The 10,427-nt window shown below is 49.3% G+C and overlaps 1 long non-coding RNA gene across 1 annotated transcript; it reads left to right on the forward strand.

Annotated features, from left to right (window-relative positions):
- Window position 1: 1 nt before the first annotated feature.
- LOC139178172 (uncharacterized) lies at window positions 2-8,722 on the forward strand. The gene is made up of 2 exons (XR_011562560.1): window positions 2-2,136; window positions 8,425-8,722. It is a non-coding gene; the product is annotated as an uncharacterized lncRNA (long non-coding RNA).
- The last annotated feature ends 1,705 nt before the right edge of the window (window positions 8,723-10,427 follow it).

The raw sequence follows: 10,427 nt of genomic DNA on the forward strand, positions 1-10,427 counted from the left end.
CGGGAAGGGGCGAGGGCTCCAGGTGCGGCCTGACGGGACGCCCGGCGATGGCCGGTAGGATTGCTGACCCGCTGGGTCTGCGGAGGCTCGCACTGGGAGCTCCTGAATTGGCTGGCGCGGTGTCTAACGTCGTATGGCAAAAGTATGATGCAATTTGCCACGTGGTGCTACCCCCTAAGGCTGGAAGGGAGACACGGACTTGGTCACAGGGGACTAGGGAAGTAATCCTGAAGAGGACACCTGGGTGACCTGTGCCATCTGTGTCAGAGTCACTACTCTGAAGCTGAGTTTCCTCAACTATAAATCTTGAAGAATATTTTCCTGAGAATTAGAAATATATGTTAAGTACCAAGCGCAGGGCTGGGCCCAGCACGGTGGGTGGTCTTCAGTAAATGTGGACTCTGGTCCCCTTTATTCGCATCTTCCCACTATGAGACTTTGCCTTCCTTATCGTCTGTCCCATCAGCGCTGGAAGGGGCTTACATAGTCACTGGTCCAAATCCCCTCCCCTCTGTATCGCATTTCAGAGCTGTGCTCACAGACTTCCAGGTGGCTCACTGGTAAAAGCATCTGCTTACCAATGCAGGAGACGAGGGTTCAATCCCTGGGGCGGGAAGATCCCCTGGAGAAGGAAATAGCAATCCACTCCAGTATTCTTATTGGGAAATCCCATGGACAGAGGAGCCTGGCGGAGTACAGTCCATAGGGCCATGGACATGACTGAGCATGCATGAACGCACACACTTTCAGTGATGGGAAGCTTATCACTTCCCAGTCAGGCCTCCTTCACTTTAAACCCGTCCGAACTCTGCCCTTTAGGAGTCTTGCCCACAGAGAACAAACCTAATCCCTCTTCCTTGCTGAGGACTTAGAGAATGACAAAATCATAGGCTATTTCAAGTTGGAGACCCATGAATTCCTTTTGGGGGCAAATGGGACATAGAGAAGGTCACTGACAAGTGACTTCCTGTGACTTCAATGGTCTTTCTACTCGATGGACTCAGGAATCAGATTGCCGAGAGTCAGAACCTGCTACTACTTACAAGCTGTGGGCCATTAAGTGAAATAACCCATGTAAAGTACTAATAAGAACAGTGCCAGTCTCAGGGTAAGCGTTCCCGAAGTGTCAGCCTTTATTGTAGAAATTCATGTTTTGCCCCCCAAATTCACCGAAGCCCCCTTTGGGTCAAGTCTTAGTCTTTAGTTTTCAGGCCCCAGTCCCTGCCTTCAAGAAGCTCACAGTCTAGCAGAGGAAGGTCTGAGCTCCCACATCTTCTGATAAAGGTGCACAGTCTCCAATGCACCACAGGAGCTATAGTTTCTTTAACCAGAAATCTGGACCCTTGAGACCTTTTCAGTCCCTCACCCAGTGGACCCCATATGGAAAGCTGACACACACCAGGTTCCCAAGCCTACCGACACACCTTTCACTTGTCCACATTCTCACCTGCCCACCAGGTGGTATGGCTCAGCCCAGTGGTTAAGAGTTTGGGATTTGCAGATGATGGAGTCTAGGCTCTTCCACTTAGCCGCTCCGTACCTCTGGGTAAATCCCTTTCCCTCTGGATTAATAATAGCCCCAACTTCACATAGAGCTGTTGGGAAAATTAAATGAGCATGTGAAAATACATATGCAAATACCCGGTAATGGTTCCAGTGTTATTTTTTTTAATTGCTCCCACGTGTATTCGCGCACCCTGGAGAGAGCAGGCTGTGAATGCCTTGATCTAGCCTCCGCAAAAGGGGTTTCCTTCCCCTTTTCTGACTCTCCTCCTCTATCGAAAGGGCGGGGCGCGGAGAATCCCGCAGCGGCCCAGACGCGGCTATTCTAAGGAACTGCCGCAGGCCCCACCCACTCCTGATGGGGGCGAGCACTTGGCTCCTCCTCTCTGAGGCTGGAGCTGCCTGTGGGTGACTCAGCAGCGCCTGCGCCTGCCCCGGCCTGATAAGTGTGTGTGCCTGGGAATGTGTGTGTGTCGTGAGGGTGGCCAGGGAGGGCTCTGTATTTCTGAGTTTGTGCCTGGGATGTCCACGTGGGAGTGAGCTTGTGATCTTGACCTAGTGTGTGTCTCTCATCTCTGTGTATTGTTGGAGCGGGATAGATGCATTTATGGGTGTGACAGTGTGCCCTTGATGGTGAGTTTGCACAGAGGGTGTGCCTCTGTTTGTGTCTCTGTGTTGTCATATAAACTGGTGCCTCCCCCACCTCCAGCCAGGCCCTGGAGCCCTGGAGCCCTGCCCAGGACCCTCTCTCAGGACACAGCCTGGGTTTCTTGTTGAAGTGACATGTGCACTTGTGTGGGTGAAAGTCGCTGGCTTGGGCGGGCCGGTGGGATGGGTGGATGCTGTCCCTGCGTGGACTTCAAGCCCCCTGCCCCCCTGCCTCTGCCAGTGAAGTCTCCATCTCCCTCCCCAGACTTGGTGTTATTTGCCTCCTGAGATGCTCCCTCTCAGGAAGTCCTCCAGAGGAGGTGATCACTGTTATTTTACCTGTATTCTTTCATTTGATTCCTTTGAATCCTTATACCTAAAGTGTTCTAAAGAGGGTCTGAGAGCAGAAGACAGCCAAGGTCACACAGCTTTTAAGGGTTATAAGCAGGCAACAGATCTCTGCCCCCCCGGGCTGAGTACCAAGTGTGCCTGGAGCCTGGGGGGGACTGATAAGCTTGGGGGGCAGGGAAGGAACCTGTTTTTGTCTCCCCCTCCTCCTCTGAGTTGCCTGGGCCTCCAGCCAACTCCTTATCCTGCCAGAGCCTGGGCCCTACCATCAGCCTCCACTGGGTGATTGGGTCTTGAGTTGGGTGATAAAGAGGCCAAGGAATGGGCTAGGGGCTTAGAGGGTAGAGGGTGGGAGGCAGGGCCAGTAGGAGAGCGTCTGTTGCATCAACAAAACTTAATTGAGCTCTTTATTCAAAACTGACCAATGCCCAGTCTAAGTGAGGAAGGGTGTCACAAGACCAGGTCACAAGGAACAGTGGAGACAGCATGGGAAGCTCAGGCAGGAGGCAGGGGCTGGAATCTGTTGCAGGTTTGAATCCCGATCTCACCATTCTCAGGGGTGGGCGTAGGACCCAGCCAGTCATATTTCTCTCCTAGCCTGACTGTCTCCTCACCAGTCAAATGAGGTCATGGCGCTCATCCTGTCATCCTTTCCTGACTCCGGGACATTAAGACTCTAAGATAATTAGATGGAAAGCCATTTGTAAATTGAAAGTTGCTCTCCATACATAATGGACATTCATTCCTGTTGAGATTCACGGCCTCCTGTGATGAAGGCCCTAAAGCAGCTGTGTACCCAGAGCCCAGGGAAGGGAAAAGGATTCCATCTGCAGGATTAGGGAAGATTGCCCGGAGAAGGGACCTTCCAGCTAGACTTTTAAGGGTGACTTTACTGCATGGAAATGGAAGAGGGCCTTCCAGGGGAGGACAGCCTGCACAAAGGCCTGGAAATAGAATAGTGAAGGTGTGCTCTGGGAACAGAAAATGCTCCAGTATATGTGGAGCACAGAGTGCATCGTGTGACCGAATAGTGGAAGGCCTTGAATGCCGGGTTAAGAGCTGGGCAGGTGGGGGGGAGAAGAGATACTGACATTTGGGTCAGCCAGGGAGTCTTGGAGGTAGAGACAGCCATTTGCTGGCTGGGCTTTGGCAGTCACTTGGGGGCACCTGAAGTGGAGAGAGAGAAAATTGATGAGTGGTGGTTCAGGGACCCTGTTCCTATCCAACCGAAGCCCACGGCTGATCCCCAGGATAACATTAAGGTGGGCAAGAGGCTGCAGAGCCCCCTCCAAGGGAGAGATGGGGGTTGGCAGGGATGCAGAAAAAGCCAAGTCAGATGCCCCAGTCTGGGGAAAGATGCATGCAGGGGCAGAGAGGGTGCCCACCAATAAACACGGAAGGTCTCTGAAGGCCCCGCTGCCCCCAGAGGGCCTCTGCTTTGCTAAGGTGTGGGGAGGGGGCCAATCCCTCCAGGAGAACCCCTTCCCAAGGAAGGTGCCATCTCCAAAAGCCCCTTTTCAAACAGCAGTGGTTGCCAGCGATTGGTTTATTGTATATCTGCCAGGTATGTCACTAACCAATTCCCATGAGTTCCCCTTATTTTATAGCTGAGGCTGGGAGAGGTGAAATGATCTACTTGCAATCACACAACTAGCCAATGACAAGGCCAGGACTTGAAAGCAGCATTCCCTGTTTCCTGAGAGGGAAGGAAAGAGCTGATGGGATATTTGGGGGGAAGGCTTAAGATTTGGCTAGTTGGGGCCAGGAATCTGGGAGGAGCGAGGAGGAAAGATGGTGTCTGCTGCCACCTTGTGGTCCTTAGAGCTGCTGCAGTGGAAGTGTGGAGCCCGGCCACCCAGGCTGCCAGAGGGAGCTCGGCCTGGGACTGAGGCTGCTTTGGGTGCCTGAGGGTCAGCTCCAAGGCAGGGGTTGTCATGAGAGGGTGGGCATTCGAATGAGAGTCTCCCAGATTGCAAGCCCAACTCACTGTGATGTGTGAGGCCCTTGGCACGTCTCTTACCCTCATTCCTCAGTTTCTCTCACTGCCTTTGAGAGGATGAAAAGAGATCCTTTTTACTCCTGTGAAGACCCTCACAGCCTTTACTCATCTTTGAAGTTGGAAAAACTCAGGACCTAGTGGGCAGGTCCAGGATTGTGGGGCTTCTTTGGGGGGTCTCTCTTTTTTTAAGTGAATGTAAAGAGTAAATGAACAATGCAAAGGGATAGAGGAAAACGATAGAATGGGAAAGACTAGAGATCTCTTCAAGAAAATTGGAAATATCAAGGAAACATTTCATGCAAGGATGGACACGATAAAGGAGAGAAACGGTAATGACCTAACAGAAGCAGAAGGGATTAAGAAGAGGTGGCGAGAATATACAGAGGAACTACATGAAAAAACTCTTAATGACCCAGATAACCACGATGGTGTGATCACTCACCTAGAGCCAGACATCCTGGACTGTGAAGTCAAGTGGGCTTTAGGAAGTAGTACTAGGAACAAAATTCTGTACTAGGATGTGACAGAATTCCAGCTGAGCTATTTCAAATCCTAAAAGATGATTCTGTGAAAGTGCTGCACTCAACATGCCAGCAAATTTGAAAGACTCAGCAGTGGCCACAGGACTGGAAAAATCAGTTTTCATTCCAATGCCAAAGAAGGGCAATGCCAAAGAATGTTCAAACTATGGTACAACTGCACTCATTTAACATACTAGCAAGGTAATGCTCAAAATCCTTTAAGCTAGGCTTCAGCAGTATGTGAACTGAGAAATTCCAGATTCATAAGCTGGACTTCAAAGAGGCAAAGGAAGCAGAGATCAGACTGCTAACATTAGTTGAATCATGGAGAAAGCAGAGGAGTTCCAGAAAGACATCAACTTCTGCTTCATTGACTACACTAAAGCCTTTGACTGTATGGATCACAAAAAATTGGAAAATTCTTAAAGAGATGGGAATACCAGACCACCTTACCTATCTCCTGAGAAACCTGTATGTGGGTCAAGAAGCAACATTTAGAACCAGACATGGAACAACTGATTTGTTCAAAATTGGGAAAGGAGTACAACAAGGCTGTATATTGTTACCCTGCTTATTTAACTTATATGCAGAATGTGTGCTGTTGCTTAGTCATGTCTGACTCTTTGCAACCCCATGGACTGTAGCACACCAGGCTCCTCTGTCCATGGGATACCCTGGCAAGAATACTGGAGTAGTTGGCCATTTCCTATCCCAGGGAATCTTCTTGACCGAAGGATCGAACCCTGGGTCTATATGCAGAGTACATCATGTGAAATGCTGGACTGAATGCATCACAAGCTATAATCAAGTTTGCTGGGAGAAATACCACCAACCTAACATATGCAGATGATACCACTCTATAGCAAAAAGTGAAGAGGAACTAAAGAGCCTCTTGATGAAGGTGAAAGAGGAAAGTGAAAAACCTGGCTTGAAACTCAACGTTAAAAAGCTAAGATCATTAAAAAAAAAAAAAAACCTAAGATCATGGCATCTGGTCCCATCACTTCATGGCAAATAGAAGGGAAAAAAGTGGAAGCAGTGGCAGATTTTATTTTTGGGGGCTCCAAAATCACTGTAGACAGTGACTGAAGCCATGAAATTAAAAGATGCTTCCTCCTTGGAAAGAAAACTATGACAAACCTAGACAGTGTATTAAAAAGCAGGGACATCACATTGCTGACAAAGGTGCCTAGAGTCAAAGCTATGGTTTTTCCAGTAGTCATGTACAGATATGAGAGTTGGTTCATCAAGAAGCCTAAGTGATGAAGAATTGATGCTTTCGAACAGTGGTGTTGGAGAAAGACTCTTGAGAGTGCCTTGAACAGCAAGAAGGTCAAATCAGTCAGTCCTAAAGGAAATTAACACTGAATGTTCATTGCAAGGTCTGTTGCTGAAGCTCCAATACTTTGGCCGCCTGATGCAAAGAGCAGACTCATTGGAAAAGACCCTGATGATGGGAAAGTTTGAGGGCAGGTGGAGAAGCGGGCAACAGAGGATGAGATGGTTAGATAGCATCACCGACTCAGTGGGCATGAATCTGAGGAAGCTCTAACCTGGCATGATACAGTCCATGAGATCACAGAGTCTGACATAACCTAGTGATTGAACAACAAAGAAATAAAAAATGCCTGTAGCCACTTAGGGCTTCCCAGGTGGCGCTAGTGGTAAAGAGGCAGCCTGCCAATACAGGAGACATAAGAGACATGGGTTCGATCCCTGGGCCAGGAAGATCCTCTGGAGGAGTGCATGGCAACCTTCTCCAGTATTCTTGCCTGGAGAATCCCATGGACAGAGGAGCTTGGCGGGCTACGGTCCATAGGGTTGCAAAGAGTCACACACAACTGAAGCGACTTAGTACGCATGCATGTAGCCACTCAAGGCTGCAGGACACAAGTGGGAAGAAGGGAAAATCAGAATGGAAAGAGACGGTGCTCTTAACCAACTGAAGTTAATGTATTTCACTTTTGCAAATTTTATAGACATTTACGACCTTGTGAACACAAGGCCAGGGTCCTTCCTAGGGAAGGACCTATGCGAGTGCAAAGCCTTGACTGACACATAGACCTCATGGTGAGTCCACCCCTAGGCCTGGCAGGGTCAAGTATTAGGTACACATGGGAGATGTGGGAATTCTGAAGCCAGAGCAGGAGCTGGGTTCGTGTCTCCCAACCAATCCCCTTCACCCCAGCCCCACTGCCATACCCCACAGCCAGGCTCTTCACCCATGTCCTCCAGAGCTGCCAACCTGGACCTTGTGTGTGGCCACATCCTAACAGCTAGGTTGCTCCAGCCAGGACTGCTCGGGGATCTTCTGTTCCATCCAGGCCAACCCTCATTTGCTTTCCAGACTGGGAGGTCCCAGGCCATAAGCCCCAGGAAGCCTTCTTTGCCTGCCCTCACCTCCCCAGGCAGTGCCAGCACTGTGCTTGGCACTTTGGTCCGTATAGAGTCATTGTCTGAATCCCTGAAGTGCTGTCCATAGGGTGTCATCCACGTGTGGTCAGCCTAGATGGACATCCTAAGGCCCTCCTCTTCAGCGAGGCCTGAGGGGTGGAGGGTGAGAGACAAAGAAAGGACTCAGACCCAGTCCTAGCCCTCCTCTAGCTCATAATCTGGTGATCAGGTAAGATGGAGACTGAGTCTTAAAATTTTCAGGCCTGGCAGTAACCTTGAGATGGACGAGTCCAAGTGATATCAAACTCATTTAGCCACAGAAGCTCAGTGTAAGAAACAGAGAGAAGCAGGACTATGCTGAGTGAAGCGATGGGTGTAAGAGGATATGGAAATTCTGTTTGCTTGGCCTCCCCCAGCCCTTCTAAGAAACTAAGAGTTGAAACCACTAAGATCAAGTTGTTCTAACAGAGGCCTAGCAAGGATAACGCTAGGAGTCGGACACAACTGAGTGACTTCACTTTCACTTTTCACTTGCATGCATTGGAGAAGGAAATGGCAACCCACTCCAGTGTTTTGCCTGGAGAATCCCAGGGACGGGGGAGCCTGGTGGGCTGCCATCTATGGGGTTGCACAGAGTCAGACATAACTGAAACGACTTAGCAGCAGCAGCAGCAGCAGCAGCAAGGATAACGGATGTGACCAAGGTCACAGAACAAGTTAGTAGCCAAGGATATATTCAAACCTAGTGAAACTGTACCCCATAGGATTAAAAAATCCTGAAACCATGCCACATAGGGTTAACAGAAACAGGTAACTATTAGAAATTCTTGGGCTTGTCTTACAGAACAGCAGGTAAGGGAATGGTTTGAAAAAAAAAAAAAACCCTCTGCTTGTAACCTGCCTCCACTGACCAAGCTGACTTAATTATTTTCTGACTCCTTAATCACCCCTATAGATAACACCTCTGAGATATGGGTCACTACGGTAACAGGAGCTTATGTTGTTTTCCAGGAGCTTGGAGTCAGCTCCCGTCCAGTTCAAGCTGGCTAGGACTGGATCAGACCACTCACCCTAAAACTGGGCCTGCACAGAAGTCAGATGAATGACCTTTGGACAACAAAGGCCAAAAACTCCACCCTCAGATCCTACTGCTGCTGCTGCTGCTAAGTCACTTCAGTCGTGTCCGACTCTGTGTGACCCCATAGACGGCAGCCCACCAGGCTCCCCCGTCCCTGGGATTCTCCAGGCAAGAACACGAGTGGGTTGCCATTTCCTTCTCCAGTGCATAAAAGTGAAAAGTGAAAGTGAAGTCGCTGAGTCGTGTCTGACTCCTAGTGACCCCATGGACTTCAGCCTACCAGGCTCCTCCGTCCATGGGATTTTCCAGGCAAGAGTACTGGAGTGGGGTGCCATTGCCTTGTCCCCAGATCATGCTAAGCACCTCCATTGTTGAGCATACATCCTAGAAAGAAGCCATGTCACTCAGATGCACCTGCACAGAACCCCGATTACCTCACCTTTTCCCCACCTCCAACCACCTTTACCAATGCTGAGACTCTGCTTCTTTATCCCATAAACATCCCCAGCCCTTCACCTTCAGGGAGGCAGATCTGAGATTTCTTCTCCTGTCTCCTCACTTGGCTGCCTTGTTAATAAACCCTTTCTCTGCTGCAAATAGTGGCAGATTTTGTATTTTTTGAGCTCCAAAATCACTATGGATGGTGACTGTGCCATGAAATTAACAGACCTTGCTCCTTGGAAGAAAAGCTATGACAAACAGCATATTAAAAAGCAGAGACATTACTCTGCTGACAAAGGTCCATCAAAACTATGGTTTTTCCAGTAGTCATGTATGGATGTGAGGGTCGGACCATAAAGAAGGCTGAGTACCAAAGAATTGATGCTTTCGAACTGTGGTGCTGGAAAAGACTCTTGAGAGTCCCTTGGACTGCAAGGAGATCAAACCAGTCAATCCTAAAGGAAATCAACCCTGAATATTCATTGGAAGCACTGATGCTGAAGATGAAACTCCAATACTTTGGCCACCTGATGCAAAGGACTGACTCACTGGAAAAGACCCTGATTCTGGGAAAGACTGAGGGCAGGAGGAGAAGGGGATGACAGGGAATGAGATGGTTGGATGGCATCACCGACTCAATGGACCAGTTTGAGCAAACTCCAGGAGATAGTGAAGGACAGGGAGGCCTGGCGTGCTGCAGTCCATGGGGTTGCAAAGATTCAGACATAACTTAGCAACTGAACAGCAATAACTGCTGCAAACTTCTGCATCTCAGCATCTGACATGCTGCATGTCAAGCAGATGAACCTGGTTCAGTAGCACTAAGTCTGCCTGCCCAGGTTTCAGGCTGTCTTTGCTCAGCCTCAGTACTGGACAGTCAGGGCTGAACCATCCTTCCCACCCCTGACTCACATCTCCCTCCAGTCTCATTCTGGATTCTGTATCCACTCAGCACAGCCAGGATGGTGAAGAGAGGCTCAAAGTGGTCCCAGGGGCCATGGGAGTGGGACAGCAAGGAAGAGGGGCCCTTTTGGAGCCCATGCTGAATAAGGGGAAAGACTGGACTTTTGTCTGTTTGCTCACTGCTTATCCTCTGTCTTAGCACAGAGCCTGCCACTCTGTTGGCATTATTAGTTGAATGAATGGATTTGAGTTAGCAGCTCAGGGGATTCTTCTTGGGTGGGAAAATCATCCCTCCAGGTTGACTTCATCCATCTCTGGGTGTTTCCTCTGGTCCTCTGGGGGTTGGAATCTGGGCTGGATTTCCTGTAGGTCCTAGTAAATATTTCAGCTTCATTGTGTCTTCCTTCTCTTTCTCTCTGGAGCAATGTCTTATCAGAGGAAGCTGTTGTGTGACTTTGGGCAAGTCACTTCCCCTCTCTGAGCCTCCAGCTCCTCATTTGTCAAAAATACTCACTTTAAGGTGTTTTTAATTATTCACTTTAAATATTTATTATGACTTTTCATGTGCCAGGCACTGCATAAGGCCCATGGG

The sequence above is a fragment of the Bos indicus genome, chromosome 2, assembly GCF_029378745.1.
Source record: "Bos indicus isolate NIAB-ARS_2022 breed Sahiwal x Tharparkar chromosome 2, NIAB-ARS_B.indTharparkar_mat_pri_1.0, whole genome shotgun sequence".
NCBI classification, from domain to species: Eukaryota; Metazoa; Chordata; class Mammalia; order Artiodactyla; family Bovidae; genus Bos; species Bos indicus.